The sequence below is a fragment of the Giraffa tippelskirchi genome, chromosome 8 (assembly GCF_054371585.1).
Source record: "Giraffa tippelskirchi isolate mGirTip1 chromosome 8, T2T-mGirTip1v1.2.pri, whole genome shotgun sequence".
Lineage (NCBI taxonomy): Eukaryota > Metazoa > Chordata > Mammalia > Artiodactyla > Giraffidae > Giraffa > Giraffa tippelskirchi.
In genome coordinates, this window is record NC_137282.1 from 141,613,326 (window position 1) to 141,633,214 (window position 19,889).

At 37.5% G+C, this 19,889-nt stretch overlaps 1 pseudogene across 1 annotated transcript; it reads right to left on the reverse strand.

Annotated features, from left to right (window-relative positions):
• Positions 1-5,175: 5,175 nt before the first annotated feature.
• LOC145518292 (butyrophilin subfamily 1 member A1 pseudogene) lies at positions 5,176-13,863 on the reverse strand (annotated as a pseudogene). Its single transcript, XR_014062814.1, has 7 exons — positions 13,849-13,863; positions 9,682-9,702; positions 9,057-9,077; positions 7,958-7,984; positions 7,463-7,489; positions 6,902-6,928; positions 5,176-6,725 (listed from the first exon to the last, which is right to left on the reverse strand). The product of XR_014062814.1 is annotated as a butyrophilin subfamily 1 member A1 pseudogene (transcript).
• Between the last annotated feature and the right edge of the window lie 6,026 nt (positions 13,864-19,889).

The window sequence follows — 19,889 nt, forward strand, 5'->3', positions numbered from 1 at the left end:
TCTAGCCTCAACTGTGAGATAATAAACTTCTGTTGTTTAAGCTTCTCACTTGTGGTACTTTGATATATCAGCCCAAGCAAACAAATACTCTCTATTTTTATCCCAAGAATTCCACTGAACTTTTCACACTAAAGCTACCATTCTCACACTGGCTATCAGTAGGTATAGTATCAGTGATGTTTAACCACATGTCTTCAGTAAATGCCAAGGTTTCTCTGGAGGTACAGTCTTTGACTCCAGTATTTCCTGTGGACTCCAGTATTTCCTGTGGCCAACTGAGTATAGTGCTCAGGTATTAAGTGCTAGGCATTAAGAATACAAGCCACATACCAATGAAGAATCATCAATTCTTTTAAAATAGCTTCCTATAATGCAATCACAATTTTTCTCTTCCAAAGCAGTATTTGAACCCAACATAGTAGCCAAACTGCCTGTTTTATGGTTAATCTCTTATGGGTTTCATATAGCTTAAAAGATGGCCAGATTCTAAGGAGAGAATGTCTCCCTATATTCAATAAAATGGCAGATAGAGAGTAAAGGCTTAAACCTCCCAAAGAGAATTTGTGTGTGGCGGGGGTGGGGGGGTAGAGGATTTCTATCAAAATAATTCATCCTTCAACATTGTTTCTTGAGTGAACAAGATTTCAGTAAGGAAAAATAAACTTCTACCTAAAAAGTAATATTGCTCCTTCTTTTTCTTGTCGGTACAAAACAACTCAGTCATGTTATATCACAAATATGGTTTATAGTTCTAGAGTAATTAATGGTATAGAGAACTGAAGTATCTACTAATGACAGAGCAACTGTGTGTTCATACTGAACACCAAAACATATGCAGTGATTTCTGGGACTGGCATCACGGGTCCCATTGTTACTGAACACAGGTCCAGCTACTCACCACTCAAAAGCTATTAAGGAAGACAGGTTGATGGAAAAGAAAGTTTGCTTTATTTTAGATGCCAGCCACCAGAGCAGGGAGGGTAGACGCCTGTCCAAAGGCTGAATCCCCCCCTCACCTACCAACAATCATGGGGAAAGAGTTTTTATAGACAGAGGGAGGGGGTTACATGCCAAAACAGTACTTTGACAGTCATCTTGAAATTGGTCATCGGTAGTCTGACCAGTGTCATCTTGTTTTAGGTACCGTTAATCTTCAGTTTCACGGTTGGTTTGTTCCCATTTCTTTGAGGCCAATTCTCAGAAATGTGGCTGCTTATGTCAGGGCTACCCAGGTAGCAGTCAAGAATCCACCTGCAATGCAGGAGATGCCAGTTTGACCCCTGGGTTGGGAAGATCCCCTAGAGAAGGAAATGGCAACCCACTCCAGTATTCTTCTTGGGAAATCCCATGGAGAGAGGAGCCTGGCAGGCTACAGTCCATGGGGTCTCAAAGAGTCTTGACACAACTTAGCAACTAAACAATGTCAGGGCTACAATCTATTCATCATGGAGTTAACTTCTTCCAGTTTCAGCATCTACAGAACAGCTCACAGGATACAGCTCAGAATACTATCTATGGCCCTTGAGAAGGAAATAAAGGTCTTTTGCCGGAGTCCAGCTCCAGTAGGTCCAGGGGTTCCCTCAGGAAGGACGGCGTCGGCGATGCGAATGAGAAGACACAGTGAGTCTCGGTGTTTCCAAGTGTCTTCCAACTTTATTATTTTGAAGACAGCTTCCATATTCCCTGTGGCACACAGAAACAAATGCAAAGCACAGAGTCACACCAATTCAACTTAGTGGGCATACCAACCCAGCCCAATGGGCACATGAACTCACCCCAATGGGCCCATCAATTCAACCTAATAGGCCAGCAGTTTTGACCTTCATCGACACCATTTGCATGTTTTTAGTTACCAAAAGCCTCATTTTGTTTACATCATCTTCTGGCCTGGGGGCCTGCTAACATCTTGTGACTCTCCTATTGATAAGGGTTGATCAGTCAGAACACTTTTGTATCAGGCACAGCAGAAAAGAATTCATCAATAGAAAGTTTCAAGGTAAAACCTGTTTTCGGTAATCCACTCTATGCCTTGAGCTTAACAGAAAAGAATGTGGTCCCATAAAGTCATAGAAGAGCAAGCTGAAGGTCAGCTCCAAGCAAGAATCATCAGTTAAATCAACAATCGTCCCGTCACTTGCATCACAGCCAAACCCCTATTCACATAAACCTCCAACTACCATGCTTTCACTATACAGGCTAAACACGTCAAGAGCAAAAACATAGTGAGTAAATATAGACTAAGTAACAGCTTCATAAAGCAATACTTCCTTTATTTCCTAACAAGCCTTTTTTCCTGCGAAGGGTTTTGTGCCCATAGGGGCTTTCTGTGCGGAGGCTCTCAATGCTGTTTTATTACTAGGGAGCAGTTATGCATATTAGCTCCAAAGGCACAGGCTTATTTATTAAACTAATATGTGAGCAAAAGAAATTTAGATCAGCATACTCTATATCCCAGATAATTTTATTTAGGGTGCTACCGTTCAGGGGCCTTGTTGATTTGAGGTTTCAGAATGCTCTATTTTAGAAGGGAATCAGGAAAGGCCTTTTGCCTAAGTCATAGAAAATAAGAAGAGATTTATTATAGTAAACATCAGAAAGACAGATATCTTTAAGGTGAGCGCTGAGGCAGCCTTCCGAGAATCCCTGAGGTCTGAGAAGCCATGCTCAATCATTCCTCTTTCTCATGACTCTGTCATGGGTGGGATCTCGTGAGCTGGCTCCCGGCAGTCTTTGACTATACTTTATTATTTGGTCTCCTTTGACTGTTTTCCTTTGTTTCTGCATGTTCTCATTTCTCTGATTAAACTTATTCTTTGGCTAAAGTTTTTTCCACAGACAAAAGGCAGACAGAGGATATGGTGGAGAAGGAACGCAGAGTGGTGCTCCATTTCACCATGACATAAGTCCCATTGTTTGAACATCAATGGACCCACAGGTTCACTTTTGTGTGCAGTGCCATTGTATCAGCCTGATTAGTATTTCCCAGATGACTTAAAAGTCTGGTTTGTTACAAATACCACTTCACTGCTTATTGTGGCACAAGTGCTAAGAGTTCACATAATGGTGTTCTTTAAGAGGCTCAATCTTTCCGTTCACAACCTTAAGAAACATTAAGTCTAGAAGAAACAATGCATGACTATGAAGCAATGAAGGGGAAGAAAATAGAAAAATTTCATAAATTCCATTTGGTCCCCCTTCTAGCATTTGTGACATAGTTTTTGGAAAATGACACCAGCCTATGTCTGACCTTGAGGGAATTACATCCCATATTTATTCTTTGGTCTCCTCTTAAAGCCTCTTGTGCCCTAATCAGTATTACTGAGGTGTTATATAACTCAAAATAACCAGAGGATATGTCTCTAACACTTCATATTTTCCCTACTCTTTAAAAAAAAAAATCCATATTATGTTTAATCATTACAAACAGCCAAGAGAAAGTTTTCCTGCACATAATCAATTACACTTCAAAAATAAAAATATTTAATCCCTATTGATTAAATGCCAAAGGCTACTGATTATATGATACAGATATTTTGCTCAGTAACCGTTTCTACTTAATATATTTCTACAATCTTTCTCATATTTAACAAGGCTGCCTTTGTCTGATGTTTAGATAATATATTGAGTGCTTAGAAGTAAGTGTTAGTGCTCATTCATGTCTGACTCTTTGATATCCCATGGACTATAGCCTGCCAGGCTCCTCTGTTCATGGAATTCTCCAAGCAAGAATACTGGAATGGGTTACCATTTCCTTCTCCAGGGGATCTTCCTAACCCAGGGATCAACCTGGATCTCCTACATTGCAGGCAGATTCTTTACTGTCTGAGCCACCAAGGAAGCCCCAATTAAATGCTTAGTGTTCAGTTCAGTTCAGTTCAGTTCAGTCGTTCAGTCATGTCCAACTCTTTGCGATCCCATGGACTGCAGCTCGCCAGGCCTCCCTGTCCATCACCAACTCCCGGAGTTTACTCAAACTCATGTCCATTGACTCGGTGATGCCATCCAACCATCTCATCCTCTGTCGTCCCCTTCTCCTCCTGCCTTCAATCTTTCCCATCATCAGGGTCTTTTCAAATGAGTCAGCTCTTCTCATCAGGTGGCCAAAGTATTGGAGTTTCAGCTTCAGCATCAGTTATTCCAATGAATATTCAGGACTGATTTCCTTTAGGATGGACTGGTTGGATCTCCTTGCAGTCCAAGGAACACTCAAGAGTCTTCTCCAACACCACAGTTCAAAAGCATCAATTCTTTGGCCTTTAGCTTTCTTTATAGTCCAATTCTCACATCCATACATGACTACTGGAAAAACCAGAGCTTTGACTAAATGGATCTTTGTTGGCAAAGTAATGTCTCTGCTTTTTAATATGCTGTCTAGATTGGTCATAACTTTCCTTCCAAGGAGTAAGTGTCTTTTAATTTCATGGCTGCAGTCACCATCTGCAGTGATTTTGAAGCCCCCCAAAATAAAGTCTGCCACTGTTTCCACTGTTTCCCCATCTACTTGCCACGAAGTGATGGGACCGGATGCCATGATCTTAGTTTTCTGAATGTTGAGCTTTAAAGTCAACTTTTTCTCTCTCCTCTTTCACTTTCATCAAGAGGCTCTTTAATTCTTCTTCACTTTCTGCCATAAGGGTGGTGTCATCTGCATATCTGAGGTTATTGATCTCTCTCCTGGCAATCTTGGTTCCAGCTTGTGCTTCATCCGGTCCAGCATTTCACATGCTATACTCTGCATATAAGTTAAATAAGCAGGGTGACAATATACAGCCTTGATGTACTCCTTTTCCTATTTGGAACCAGTCTGTTGTTCCATGTCCAATGCTTAGTGTAAGGGTGAATCATACAGTAAGTGAATAAATTAACATTTATCCATTCATTCATTCATTTCTTACAAGAAATACAACCTGTCCCCTACTGAAAAAAAATGATAAGACAGTGGCAGGCAAAATTTAAGAAGTGACAATAGCATCAGATGATGTTTATTTGTTACAGGAAGACTGAAAATTTCTGTTCTTATTGTTGATGTTGTTTTTAACCCAAACAATTGCAAACTTGAGGGGTGCACTAAAGCATACCGGTCTTTTCTCTACTTAGGTAAGTTTATTCCTAGGTATTTTATTCTTTTTGATGCAATGGTAAATAGGATTGTTTCTTGAATTTCTCCGTATGATCTTTTTTTTTTAGTCAATAGAAATGCAACAGATTTCAGTGTATTAACTTTGTATGCTGCAACTTTACCAAATTCATCGATGAGTTCTAGTAGTTTTCTGGTAGCACCTTTACGATTTTCTATGTAAAGTACATGTCATCTGCAAATGGTGACAGTTTAAGTTTTTCTCCAATTTGGATTCCTTTTATTTATTTTTCTTCTCTGATTGCCATAACTAGGACTTCCAAAACTATGTTGAATAAAAGGGGTCAGATTGGACATCCTTTTCACCATTGAGTATGATGTCAGAGGCAGATTTGTCATATATGACCTTTATTATGTTGAGGTAAATTCCCTCAGTGCCCTTTTTCTGAAGATATTTTACCATGAATGGGTGCTGAATTTTGTCAAAATCTTTTTCTGCATTTGTTGAAATGACCATATGGTTCCTGTTCTTCTGTTTGTTGATGTGGTGTATCACACTAATTGATTTGCAAATACTGAAAAATATTTGCATTCATGGGATGCATGGTGAATGCATGGTGAATGATCCTTTTTATGTATTGTTGGATTCAAATTGCTAGTATTTTGTTGATAAGTTTTACATCTATGTTCATCAGTGATATTGACCCATAATTTTCTTTTTCCTGGTATTTTTGTCTGGTTTCGGTATCAAGGTAAACAGTTGCACATGACTGAGCATGCACACACATATATACAATTAAGAAGAGGGGAGAAATGATATGCTGTTGTTCAGGCACCAAGTCATGTCTGACTCTTCACAACCTCATGGACTGCAGCACACCAGGCTTCCCAGTCCCTCACCATCACCCGCAGTTTGCCCAAGTTCATGTCCATTGAATTGGTGATGTCATCTGATTCAGTGGGCAATCATAAGTGTCAGAGTTTCATCTTGAGAATGAACCAGTAAGGAATAAGAAAAATATCTATTTGTATCTCATTGGGGGAGAATTGTGATTTTAATTGGGGATCAAGGTAATCATTTCTCATGGAGGGGTAGGCATATGAATTACAACATCAGCACATTCTCCTTCACCTGGACAGATGGTCAGGGGGCCTGACTCAGAGGACCAAAGTCTGAAAAGTGGTCTTAGGCCACCATAGAATGTGTTCTGGGGAAAGGTGAAGATGTGGGATCCATCTGTCATATTATAGAAAGATACATCTCCAGCCTCATAATCCAGAAATACCCCCACAGTAAAGGGATTTTCTCTTAGAGTAAGACAGGTTTCTGGGGAGGTGAGGGCCCAATATTCCCCCTCATAGAACCTAATGGCCCAGAAACCATTCTGTGGGGACATTGTGACCCTCCCCTTTCTTGTTACATTATCCCTACAAACTCCCAGGTCCCAGGAACAGGCATCCCCAACCTCTACTTCCCAGAAGTATCTCCCTGAGATGATGTGCAATTGACCCAGCACACAGGGAATGGAGCTGAATCTCTGTGGGGAGCTGGGAAGATCTTGACACCTTTCTTGCCAGGAAACTCGTCTCCCTTCTTCAGACAGGAGGAGGGCAGGATGAGCTGTTTCTGCATCCAGGGTCATATTTACTGCAAAGACAAGTAGACCATCATGTTTCTGGGAAGGGTCTCAGTAGGCCTGGGCCAGAGGGTTCTCACTCTGTGAGGACTCCTCTGACCCTGGGTAGATCAGCTCACTTCCACACAGCATTCCTCCAGACTGTCCCACAAAGAGCAAGGTCCATCATGGATCATCGCATACTCACCAGTTTTGAATTCGTCTTTCCTCCAATCTACAAGGAACAAGTGAACATGAGAACCTACCATCTGAAAAACAAAGCTGCCTGTCTGTCCAAAATACTATGAGTATAAACTCCCAGGATTAATTCAAGAATAATAACAACCAAAGAAAATCCTTCTCTACAATCTACTAAATCATGTCTTATTTGAGACTTGACCCATTCTTATGCCCTCTCAGTCGACATTCTTGCAGGACAAATATCTGAAGTCTATTTAGGATGTTTGAGAGGAATACGGTCTGTCTAATCAAATAACTTATTTTTCACATTGTTTCCTCAGATTTTAGCTGATGAAAATCGCTTTACGTATGTTCAAAACACAATGTAAGATGTAATTAAAAACAAAAAATCTACTAAAATTTCATGTTTCAAACACATTATTATGTTAAAATACTGAATAATTTGTAGAGTTCATATTATATATGCTTTGGAGTTTATTCGATTTTCAATATATTGTTTTACACAGTATATGTTCATTTAAAAATCTTTCATAATACATTTTTCTTCAGCAGCATCCGTGTAACTTACCAGGATATAATGGTGCATTCCTCCAGGCTGCAAAAGAACAAAATAGGAAACCCTTTACTTTTTTTCCTACCCTGCTTTCTCTTACTATCTTTTCCATTTTCCCTTGTCTTTATCTAATTTTTTCTTTTGAATCCCTTGGACTTCTTTCCATCCTGTGTTATCTTCATAGTCTATTTTTCCAAACATGATAATAAAGGTGGTCAAGTGTAGGAAGAGTAGAAACATAGAAGCAACAAAAGATGGGAGGGAAGGTGGATAAGTGTAAGAGGAAGATTAAAGACAAGAAGGAGGGAAGGAGGAAAAGAGGATAAGCATGCTGAATCATTGGTTTATTCTTCAAAGGAAATTACAGAAATTTAGAAGATAATGCTAGAAATGCTTCTTCACCAACTACAGACATTTTGATTTTATTCTCTCATACTATCCTACTGCATTAGAGGCAGGACCCAAGATAGACACAAGAATAGAGCTTTCTGAGAGATAAGCATTACTCACCATGCTTGAATTGAGTCTTCCTCCTATCTGAGAGATAATTCACAAACACGCATATATGAGACAGGATTTCTTAACATCATAAGGAAGATGCAATTAAAGCCACATGCCTGCCAATGTTTGTATCTGCATATTGACCAAGAAATGCTCATTTCAAAAATAATGACAGAAATCTCTGAAGTTCATCCCATATGAAACATTCACTAGATTATGAAGAATACATCATATGCAGGACATGAGGATATAAATAACTCTTATAATAAGACACTAAATAATGTAGATATATTCCCTGGTGGTTCAGGCAGTAAAGAATCTGCCTGCAATGGAGGAGATCCAATTTGATCCCTGGGTCAGGAAGATCCCCTGGAGAAGGGAATGGCTACCCACTCAAGTAGTCCTGTAGGGTAAATCCTATGGACAGAGGAACCTGGTGGGTTACAGTTCATGGGGTTGCAAAGAGTCAGACATGACTGAGTGACTAACATTTTTCACTTTCTTACCTCATGAAATAGTTTTAGACTTTAAAGATACGGGATCAATGATTTTACTTGAGTCAAAAATGCAATATAAAAGACCCTGAAGGATGAGCAATTTGTTGAATAATTGAATTAATTAAATATGAAAAAAGAGTAACAGCTATGATTGAAAACCAAAATAACAAGGCAAAATCAAAAAAAATGTATACACCTTGGTCACTAAGAATATGACCAAGAGAAGTGCTCAAGCAAGTCTCATGATTACCTTCGATATCAGTAACAAAGAAAATATGTCAGAGTCCGTCAGGAGGAACTTATCTCACTTACCAGGCTTGGAGTCTCAACACTTCCCCTAAGAACTGGTACAATATCACATATAAAACAATGGGCACTCCATCTCAAAGGACAAGTTGAAGACCCCAAGTTAAAGAAAACCTTCTATTTAATGGAAAAACCACATTTTTCTAAGGCTAATCCCATTCATGTCAATAACCTTATGATGCAATTATGGTAATTGTCTGAAATAGAAGCCTAAGACTATATCAGAAGAAGAAAGGGAAACACCAAATCATGTTTTTAGGAATTACACCATGAAAAAAAAAAACAAAATCAGAAAAAAAGGTTACCAATTTCATTCTGAAGAATGCCTGAAAATTAAAATGGAAAAAACTTAAGTAAATATCAAGAAAGAACAACACAGAACATGAAAATGAGCTGAAAATTTCCAGTTCATAGAAAACTGAGGTGATGAATATTCTCAGGGGGAGAAAATGAACAAAACTAAATGAAAATGGAAAAACAGCAAGAAATCACATTTCTAACTAAAAAAGTGGAAAAAAAATGAATGAATTTCACATTTGACTGAATAAAAGACATATGGAGAAGATATGGACAGAAAATAACTAGGGCTTTGTCCTGTACATATTTATTTTATGCATAGTTAAAAGAATATAAGTAATTCAAAGTTTAGATCAAAATACATACTTAAAATAATCTTATAAGACATATTATCTCTGTAGTAGTGCACTGCACAGATTTTTTTAATTTTGAAAATTTTTCTGACTAGGAAGACAAAAATGGACAGAATCAAAATGGAAGAATTCCAACACCAAAATATCAGAGTGGAACTAATAGACACACAAGAGAAAGGCCTGCTGGTACAAGGCACACAGACAAAAAGCAAGGCAGTGTTAAATGTTGAACAAGTCATTTTAAAGGGGATCAAGAGTAATGGGATATCAGAAATTTTACCTAGTTCTTTCTGCAGTTCTTCTGAAAAAAAAAAAAGCAGAAAGATAAATTTAATGTCATGAGAAAGAACTACAAAGAGAAATAAAATTTACTGAAATTTTCATATTTAAAATTAACTCCATCCAGTTTCAGATGAACATACACAAATTGACACAGAGGTCAGTGTTGTCCAGAGATAATCTACAGTAAGTGGGAAAAGATGGAAATTAAGTTAATTAATTGATAGAATTGTTAGGTAAATTAGTTCTGGTAGCTAATTTGTAAAAATATGCTTTATCCCTTTGACAATATATAGGTTCCAATTGTCCTTTTGATCCCCTGGCAGAGTGCATGGCAACCCACTCCAATATTCCTGCCTGGAGAATCCCACCGACAGAGCAGCTTAGCGGGTTACAGTCCATAAGGTCGCAAAGAGTTGGACATGACTGAGCGACTTAGTACCCATATCCTGTTTGTTAGCTTTAGTATGGGCATTGGCTGCTTTTACATATATTAGTAAATTCTCATCACTGCAGTAGCTATTGTGTGTAAAGTTGGCATAAACACTGTATAAGGGAATACTGAAACACTATTGGTATAGGTCATGGGCTTCTGAGGTGGCACTGGTGGTAAAGAACCCACCCGCCAATGCAGGAGACATAAGAGAGGTGGGTTCAATCCCAGGGTCAAGAGGATCCCCTGGAGGAGGGCATGGCAACTCCAGTATTCTTGCCTAGAGAATGCCATGGACAGAGGAGCCTGGTAGGCTACAGTCCATAGGGCTGCACAGAGTCAGACACAACTGAAGCAACTTAGCATGAACACACATTGGTATAGGTCATAACACTGTCAGGTTTCTGGGTGCCTATTTACACACCATTATTGCCACCAATCATTCAAAATCTTCTTGTATTTGAGTTTATATTTTAACTCATGCATGAATGAAACTTATCCTTACCAAATCACATGGGTGCTGAATCCAGGAGAGAGAAAGAAATGGGTTCTCTGAGAGAAATTCTGTTTCTCAACAACCATGCTTTTATTGTTCCTCCTCCTCTTCGAGAGAAAATATCTAAACACGCATACATGAGACAGATTTTCTAAACACTATAAAGAAGATGCAACTCAAGCTATATATCACCTAGTGATTATTTCTGAAACATTTTCAAGTCATGTCCATTCCATAATTAAAGAGGTAGATCTCTACAACCCATTCCATTGAAAACATCACTATAATTTGAAGAGCACCAACCATGTGATATATAGGAACATAAAATTTTAAATAATTACTGTACTAAGGTTGTAAAAAGAAGTGCAGAATCATCTCAAAACACAACTTTAGACTTCAGTGATATACTATCGATGAGATATACTGAGTGAAAGAAATATGTACAAAGATTCAAAAGGAAAAGCAACTTGGTGAATTAATAATCAAAAATGAAAGAAAATGACAATGAGGCAGGATCTATAACTACAGTTGGAAATTGAAAATAAGGCAAAATCAGGCAAAAATATTTATATACATTGGGTCACTTGAGAGTACAATCAAGAGAAGTGGACTAGCAAGTCTTAAGTTTACACCTGACATCATTAATAGACAAAGTGCGAAAATTGAAAGGAAAAATTTCTATCAATCACCAGGTTTGGAGTCTAAATCTTTCCATTAAAAACTGAGACAATAAGATTTCTAAAACAATGGGCACTCCATCTCAGAGGACACTTTGGAGAACCCAAGTTAAAGAAAGCTCTCTATTAAATAAAGAAAACCACATTCTTCTCAGCCTGTGCTGTGCTAGGTCATTCAGTCGTGTCCGACTCTTTGGGACCCCATAGACTGTAGCCCACCAGGCTCCTCGGCCCATGGGGATTCTCCAGGCAAGAATACTGGAGTGAGTTGGAATGCCCTCCTCCGGGGGATCTTCCCAACCCAGGGATCGAACTCAGGTCTCTCACAATGCAAATGGATTCTTTACCATCTGAGCCATGAGGGAAGCCCAAGAATACTGGAGTGGGCAGCCTATCCCTTCTCCAGGGGAACTTCCCGATCCTGGAATCAAACCGAGGTCTCCTGCATTGCAGGTGGATTCTTTACCAGCTGAGCTACCAGAGAAGCCCCTTCTTAGGCTAATCCCCTTCATTTCACCAACCTTATAATGAAATTATGGTGATTATGTGGAAGACAGAAGCCCAAAAACATCAAAGGAAGGAAACAAAGGAAAATTTTTTTAGCAAATACATCCATTTAAAAAGTTAGACAAAAATACAAATAAAAAGTCATAAAAAATGTTACCCATTTCATAGTGAAGTAATTATGAAAAGTAAGTTGGAGAAAAAGAATATTCCATAGATGTCAAAGAACAGCAACACAAAATAGAAAATAATTTGAACATCACCCATGTACAGAATGTTGGTAAGAAGCTGATAATCAGAAAAACACAAAAACAAACCAAAAACTAAAAAAAAAAAATAGCAAGGAAGCACTTTGAAAACTGGGAATGAACCTCTCAATTGACTGAATAAAGTGTGGTAAATATGTGAAAAGAAAAAAAACAGGATTTCATATCATACATATTTCATTTTTGTAAAGAATCTGCCTGCAATGTGGGAGACCTGGGTTCCATCCCTGGTTTGGGAAGGTCCCCTGGAGAAGGGAAAGGCTACCCACTCCACTATTCTGGTCTGGAGAACTCCATGTACTGTATAGTCCATGGGGTCACAGAGTCGTGCACGACTGAGTGACTTTCAGTATCACTTTCACTTTCATATTTCATTTATGGAGAGTTTTAAGGATACAAGTAATTCAAATTTAGACCAACATACATATTTAATAAAATAATTTTATGGCAAATGCAATTGCAGTAGTGGTGTATTAAAATTGATTTTTAGTGTTACAAAATGTTTCTGATTATGCCAAATTAAGCAACATGTCTTTAAGTGGAAATATTATTTGGATAACTAAGGTGAATATATGTATAAATCCCAAAAAATCTTTTTAAAAGATGTCATAACCATTGAGGAAGTGAATGACTGTATGTCTTGGTATGTTTTTGCAAGGTTGATGGTTTCTAATTCTTTACACTTAACAAGATGGCAATAATATTTAATTAAGTTTTCAACTAAAGGACTTTCAAATTTAGATTTGAAAGCCCTTACTCCCTCATTTTATCATTTACTTCAGAAAGTCAAAGAATTGAGTGACATGGTTCTAGCCAAATTCTTTCCATATCAATTTACTTAACATGGCAGTGGAAAATTTCTCAGCAAACAAAAATAAATGGAAAAAAATTGTGTAGATGACTGGCTCATGTATTTGGATAAATATAATTTTCAGCAATGAGTCAATGGAGGAAAACAAATGCTGTGATTATATGACCAAAGTGTCAAACAATTGTTTTACAGGCAGTAATTTTATCTCTTTTCTATAACATGACTCTAGGCTTTACTGAAGCCCCTTACGAAACTTTCATACAAATTTTAAGAGATCAGAATTGACATTATATTAAAAGACAGTATTCGGGAGTCCTTACAACTTCGAGGTGTCAGGTACTATGCACACTTTTCCTTGTCTTACATTCTTGGAAGAAATCTCTCTGGTGGTGTTATATCCACTGTGTGTTCTTTTTCCCATGTCTCCTGTGTTCACTATACTAAAATATCTATTGCTACTCATCTCTATCTCCCAACCTAAAACTTCTAAATTTAGAAGCCTTTTAGAACATATCTTTCCTCACTTTAAAAAAGGCAAAATAATATAATCTCATGTACATTCTTTTGAAGAAAAATTCATTCTTATAAATTAAATAACACAATAGGAATAGAGCAGAGGTGTTATGTGGAAGTAAAGAGAGATCTAAGTCAAGGAAGTCTATCCTGGAGGCAACTGACAGAATTTCAAAATACCCAAATGTGACACACATCTTAGTGGTAGCATTCTATTCATAGAAAGGTTCTGTCTCCTTGATTGCAATGACTAGAAATATGAAAGAGGCAAAAATGGCATAAATGAATAGCAAATGAAGATAGGTAACCTGAGTTGGGAGGGTTACTGACATAAAACATGTAAAGACATGTCTCTGTTTGAGTTAAGGCAGGTGATCACCAAGAGTTTCAAGGTTAAGCGTTTCAAGGATACAAGAAACAGATGAGAGAATAACAAGGTACACAATGCAAGACATTATTGGTATTTACCTTTTTCCTGTCCACTCTTCTCTGAAAAGTAAAAAGAAGAAATAAACAATTCATTCCAAACAAAAGCATAATGTCAGGAAGGAAGAACAAAATTTAGACTCCAGTTTACTCTGTGGTACAACTTGACCATATTTGGGAAAACTGAAACCACAAGGTTCCAAAAGATATTTCATCAATCAGAAACAACATAGTTTTCTACATCCCTCCACCCCTAGTGCAAAAGGAACTAAATTAGGAAATGAAATCATAAGAAGAGGTAGGGTGGGAACTCCTCTGGAATGCACAATATCCATCTTTCCTCTTTCATTGGGCCATACTTTTGCACCTTAAAAGGCAAATGTACACACATGCACAAGACAGGTACTTAAAAAGTGATGAGGAAGTATACAGTGCAGGCACCCATCTGTGCAAATTGTACCTGCAGCAGTGATCATACATGCTGTTGGGCTAAATCACTTCAGTCGTGTCCAACTCTTTAGACCCTATGGACTATAGTCCACCAGGCTCCTCTGTCCATGGGATTCTCCAGGCAAGAATACTGGAGTGGGTTTCCATGCCCTCCCCCAGGGGATCCTCCTAACCCAGGGATCGAACTCACGTCTCTTACGTCCCCTGCATGTTTCTGCTGTACAATGCAGTAAAGCAGTTATGGCCCTCCCTCCCACCTATATAGGTCATCACAGAGCACCAAACTGAGCTTCCTATGCTTTATAGCAAGTTCCCACTAGCTACCTACTTTATTCATGGTAGTTTATATATGTCAGGAGCTTCCCTGGAGAAGGGAAAGACTACCCACTCCAGTATTCTGGCCTAGAGAATTCCATGGACTGCATAGTCCACGGGGTCGCAAAGAGTCAGACATGACTGAGCAACTTTCACTTCACTTCACTTCCCAGGTGGCACAAGTGGTAAAGAACCTGCCTGTCAATGCAGGAGGCATAAGAGACATAGGTTCAATCCCTGGGGCTGGAAGATCACCTGGAGGAGGGCATGGCAACTCACTTCAGTATTCTTGCCTGGAGAATTTCATGGACAGAGGAGCCTGGCGGGCTATAGTCCATGGGATCACAAAGAGTCGGACACAACTGAAGCTACTCAGCACATATGTATGTCAATTCTAATCTCCCATTCATCCCACTATCCCCTCCACCTTCACCAACTTTCTAAAGAAATCATAGCAAGTCCCTGCAAGGAAGAAGAAGCCAGTCTTTAAAAGGAAGTCATGATACAAAGTGAAAAAGGAAGAAATGGAAAAGTAGAGAAGGTAGGGAAATAGAAATGGACAGAATTAAGATGAGAGAAGCCTAACAAGAAAATACTTGGGTGGAACTAGCAGACATGCAAGAGAAAGATATGCCACCAAAAGGCATATAGGCTAAAAGTCAGGCAATGTTAAATGTTGAACCAGTCATTTTAAAGAGGATCTAGAGTAATGGGATATCACAAAATTTACCAAGTTTTTCCTGAAGTTCTTCTGAAAAAAAAAAAAGATAAACATAAGCGTCCTATGAAAGAACTACAAAGAGAATTCAAATTTACTGAAAAACTCATATTTAAAATTAAGCCTAGGCAGTTTTAGATGAACACACACACACACACACACACACACACAAGACACGCTATAGTAAATGAAAAAAGGGGAACTGGAGTTAATTTATTTGACAAATTTTTAAGGAATATTATATATTAATATAAATATTAATATTTATTAATTTGTAGAAGTGTTCTTGATCCCTTGGACAATATTTAGGCTCCCATTGTTCTGTTTGTTAGCTTTAAAATGATCACTGGCTACTGTTACATATACAGTTATCATTGTTGTAGCAACAATGTATTAAAAAGCTGCCACAAACACTGCATAAGGAAATACTGAAACTGTTGGTATAGGTAATACACTGTCAGGTTTCTGGATGCCTCTTTTCACAACATTCTTGCCACTGACTAATTCTCAATCTTTTTGTATTTGAGTTTGTTTTAACTCATGCATGAATGAAACTATGATAACTATTACACACTATTGTGTTACCTTCTGAATCCAGGAGAGAGGAATGGGCTGTCTGAGAGAGGTTCTATTTCCCACCAACCAACTGCCTCCTCCTCTCTGAGAGAAAATACCTCAGCATACAAATAAGAGATAGGTCTCTGTACACTATAAAGAAGCTTCAACCAAAGTTCTACATCTTCTAATGATTGTTTCTGCAACATTTTCCAGTCACAGTCATCATTATTATGGGTTTCCATGCCCTCCTCCAGGGTATCTTCCCAACCCAGGAATCGAACCAGGGTCTTCTGCATTGAAGATAGATTCTTTACCAGCTGAGCTGCCAAGGAAGCCCCTCCATTATTATTAGAATGAACTAATACTGCATGCATTATGTGATACAAGAATGCTGTAATACATGCACTAATCTAGTGGAATATCCACATTACAATGCTGAATTAATAAAGAAAAGTACCAATCATTGGGCATAAAATTATCAATTCCATAAGGATTAAAAAAAGTGTATGTAATCATCAAACAAGTATTCTTTATAAGCACAGAAAATGCCTGAAGATTACACAATAAACTGTTAACAGGAATTATTCTCTTCTAAAGACAGTAATTAGGAGTTAGGAAATAGGGGAAGATTTTTGCTTTTTAACTTCATGTGGTTCAGTTTGGTTGAATACTTTGCATTATGCATAAACCTTTTATGTAACCAAAATAAACAATGACAAAGAACCCCGAAATGACTCGGGAGTGTACACCCTGCAAATCTAAACCTATGAACAGGCAGCAAATCTCACATATCAGTTGTGCTACATAGGATCCACCCCACCAACCATCTCTGTGAATAATTCTACCAAGCAAACACAACTTCCTTTTAGAATGTGCAAAATGGGCACAGTCTGTTTGGATAATGATTTTTGCTATTGTTAAAGTTATGCTTTCTAACAGAGTGCATTCTCTGACAATATTAACTACTCACAGAAAAGCCTCAGCTACATTTCTTTTACTTGACCCTAAAAATTAGGAGAAAAAAGTGCAGTGTAGTACATATTAGTAGTACAGTGCAGAATAGTATAGTGTAATAGTTATTAATATCATAGGCATGGAGGTTGAATGAGATTGTATCTGGATAGTTCTCAGGATATGATTGTCTTTCTTCACAGAATTTCCCTTACTACCTGACACATTCTTACATTCTTACTACCTGACAGAACTAAAGGAAGTGACTGCATAATGGGACAAAGTCAAGAATAAAGTCATAGTGCCTTTATAAATGAGAACTTAAGAGTTGAAGTTTGAATATAGAAGATGGGAGAGGATTTTCTGGTTGCATGTCAGATTCATGTTTCTTATTACTGGAAAAAAGGTTGAGTGATAAAGAAATGCATGTAAAAATAAGCAAGAAAAAGAGATGAGAAAGAGGGAAAGCAGATGTGACTATCTAATTTAAATAATGTCATTCAAAATAGTGTCATAAATTTTTACAGAAAGACTGGGTATGAAACTGTATTCAAGTAATCATGGTATATAAACAACACTTATTACTATTATTATTTTGAAGGTCATCACATTTTCCCTTAAAACCTGAGATCTCAAAGCACTTACACTCTATTCCCTGCACCGTTTTTAACTCCTAGAGCCACAGCATGAATTGCATTTTCCCATGATTTCTTACTTATCTTTTTGTCCTTTCTCCAGATTTTGTAGATCAGCAAAGCCAGTGTGGGTCCCAAAATGTAAAGCTTAATTTTATTTAGGACTTGCATCCTTGCAGTTGTCTGAAAGGAAAGTCCACAAGTACATTCATCTAGATCTACATTGTACCACCATTATTTTAATGCTCTGCTTACATTTAACTTGCTCTTCTTTTTTAGCTTATTAATATATAAGTTTAGATGGTTGATTTTAGATCTTTCTTCTTTTCTAATACAAGCATTCAATGATATAAAGTTTCCTTTTTAAACACTGCTTTCACTGAACTCTCAAGTTTTAATAAGTTGTATTTTCATTTTTAAATAAATTCAAAATATTTCTTAATTTCTCTTGAGATTTTTTTTTTTGAACTATATGCTATTGGGGAACTAAGATTCCACATGCCATGTGGCATGGCTAAAAAAAAATTATATACACATGTATAGTCACAATTAGAATATTATGTGAACTATATTACCATATCATATTCTCCTTTACTCTCCCAACCTTGTTTGTGATAACTTGTACAGAAATCTCAAAGCTAGTGGCACCCCCATACTTCCCTAATCCATGAGCTCTCTCTTAAGCCCACTTCCTTCCCTGCTAACTTGAAACTTTTGCCAATGCTTGAATGAACACCTCTAAATTTCACTGTCTCATCCATCTCTGCTACTAATTCACAAAACTAAATCAATGCAACTTATTCTGAGCATGCAGTATACTATTCTTCCTGGAAACGAGAGAACTGAAAGGCTTTTAAAGTTATCCAAGACAGAAAAAACGTGGACTTTATTAATCTAGGAGACCAATATACACATCATGGGAGTCCCAAAAGAAAGAGAAAAAGGGAGTTCAGGAATATAAGATCAAAGGGATATACTTTTTAAGCTATTCCATAACAACATATAGACTTCCAGTGCTGACCAAGATGGAGTAAGATCACTACACCTATGTCTCCCGCTGGTTACAACGGAAATATCTGGATAAAATGCCGAAATAGACTAGTTGAGAACTTTGAAAAATAAACAATAGCAAGCTGATTATGGGGAGAAATCAAAAGAAGCCTGAATTGTAAGATGGTTCTTTGGGACTAGTACAGCATCTTCTCAGTCTTCTGACTTTCCAAAAGTTGCTATTCCTTGCCCCAACATTTCCTCCTCTTTGTTGTCCTGACATGCACCAGGCAATATGAGCTTGGACTTGGTGACAATCAGTCCCAATGTATCTTATTCAAACAGATTCTAACTTACTGAAACTTTTCTTTATGAATTAATTTTGGAGAGTTCAGTCATCTATTTCTGTTAATATATGAGTTAATCAAATATAGCTCCTGAGCTACCAAAGTTTAAAAAAACAAAACCAGACAAATAAACTACACAGGAGATACAGAAAACTATGACAACTCTATTTATCACTGGGTGCAAAAAGAGAAAAATACAAGTCATTTATAGTTCAGGCAATTGCATTGCCTCCAGATTTTCTATACTTTTCAACTTCAGAAGCTCAGAAGCTCTAAATCTGATAGATACGAAGTACTAAATTATTAACAAAGTTAAAACTACTTCAGGTCTTAGACAATAAAGAAGATAAGCATAGCTTAATATTTCTTTCTTCTTTTCCTGCTCATTACAAGTAGTTCTTCCCTGTGGTTGGAAATAGACCCATAGGCTTACCATACATAGAATTAATTTCTAAAGAGAAAATATTTCTGAGAATGGCCTAAACCTTTATACAGTTAAAAAGAAAATCATGCCACCTTTCAGCTAATAAATGTCCCATTTACTCACATGGTCAAAGTCCTTACATATCTCTGTTTTCCATGCCATAATTTTTGCCCTTCTCTCTGATTCAGTATATTCTAAATTATAACCAATTCTCTACTCACATTTTTGACGAAGAATCTAATTTGTTTCCAAGTCATTAAAAACTCATTTGAGAATAAATCTTGACTCCAGAGTTGCCTGATTCTGGTTTTCTACCTGTTAGCAGTAAAACTCAAATGAGAGAGTGGAGCAGAGCTGAGTCTATACTGGTTGAGATCCTAGCAGTTCAAGACCTTTGCACTGGGTGTGATTCTCAGAAAGACACATTTCATATTCTGAAATTCTGAAAAAGAAAGTAGATTTAGCTCAAGGTCTCCACAGTCTTTAAAAAATAAAATCTTCACGTGCATGGAGAATGCTCTGTTGACATACATAATGCAATGTTGATTACAAGTGCTGAGCTGAGGAAACATAACTTAGATGTGTGATAAACTATGCCCAGTTACAACACTGTAATTCTGTAAAGACTTCAAGGTTAAACTTGAATCATATAAGCATGGGAAAATAATATACATGTGAAGTGAAGTCACTCAGTC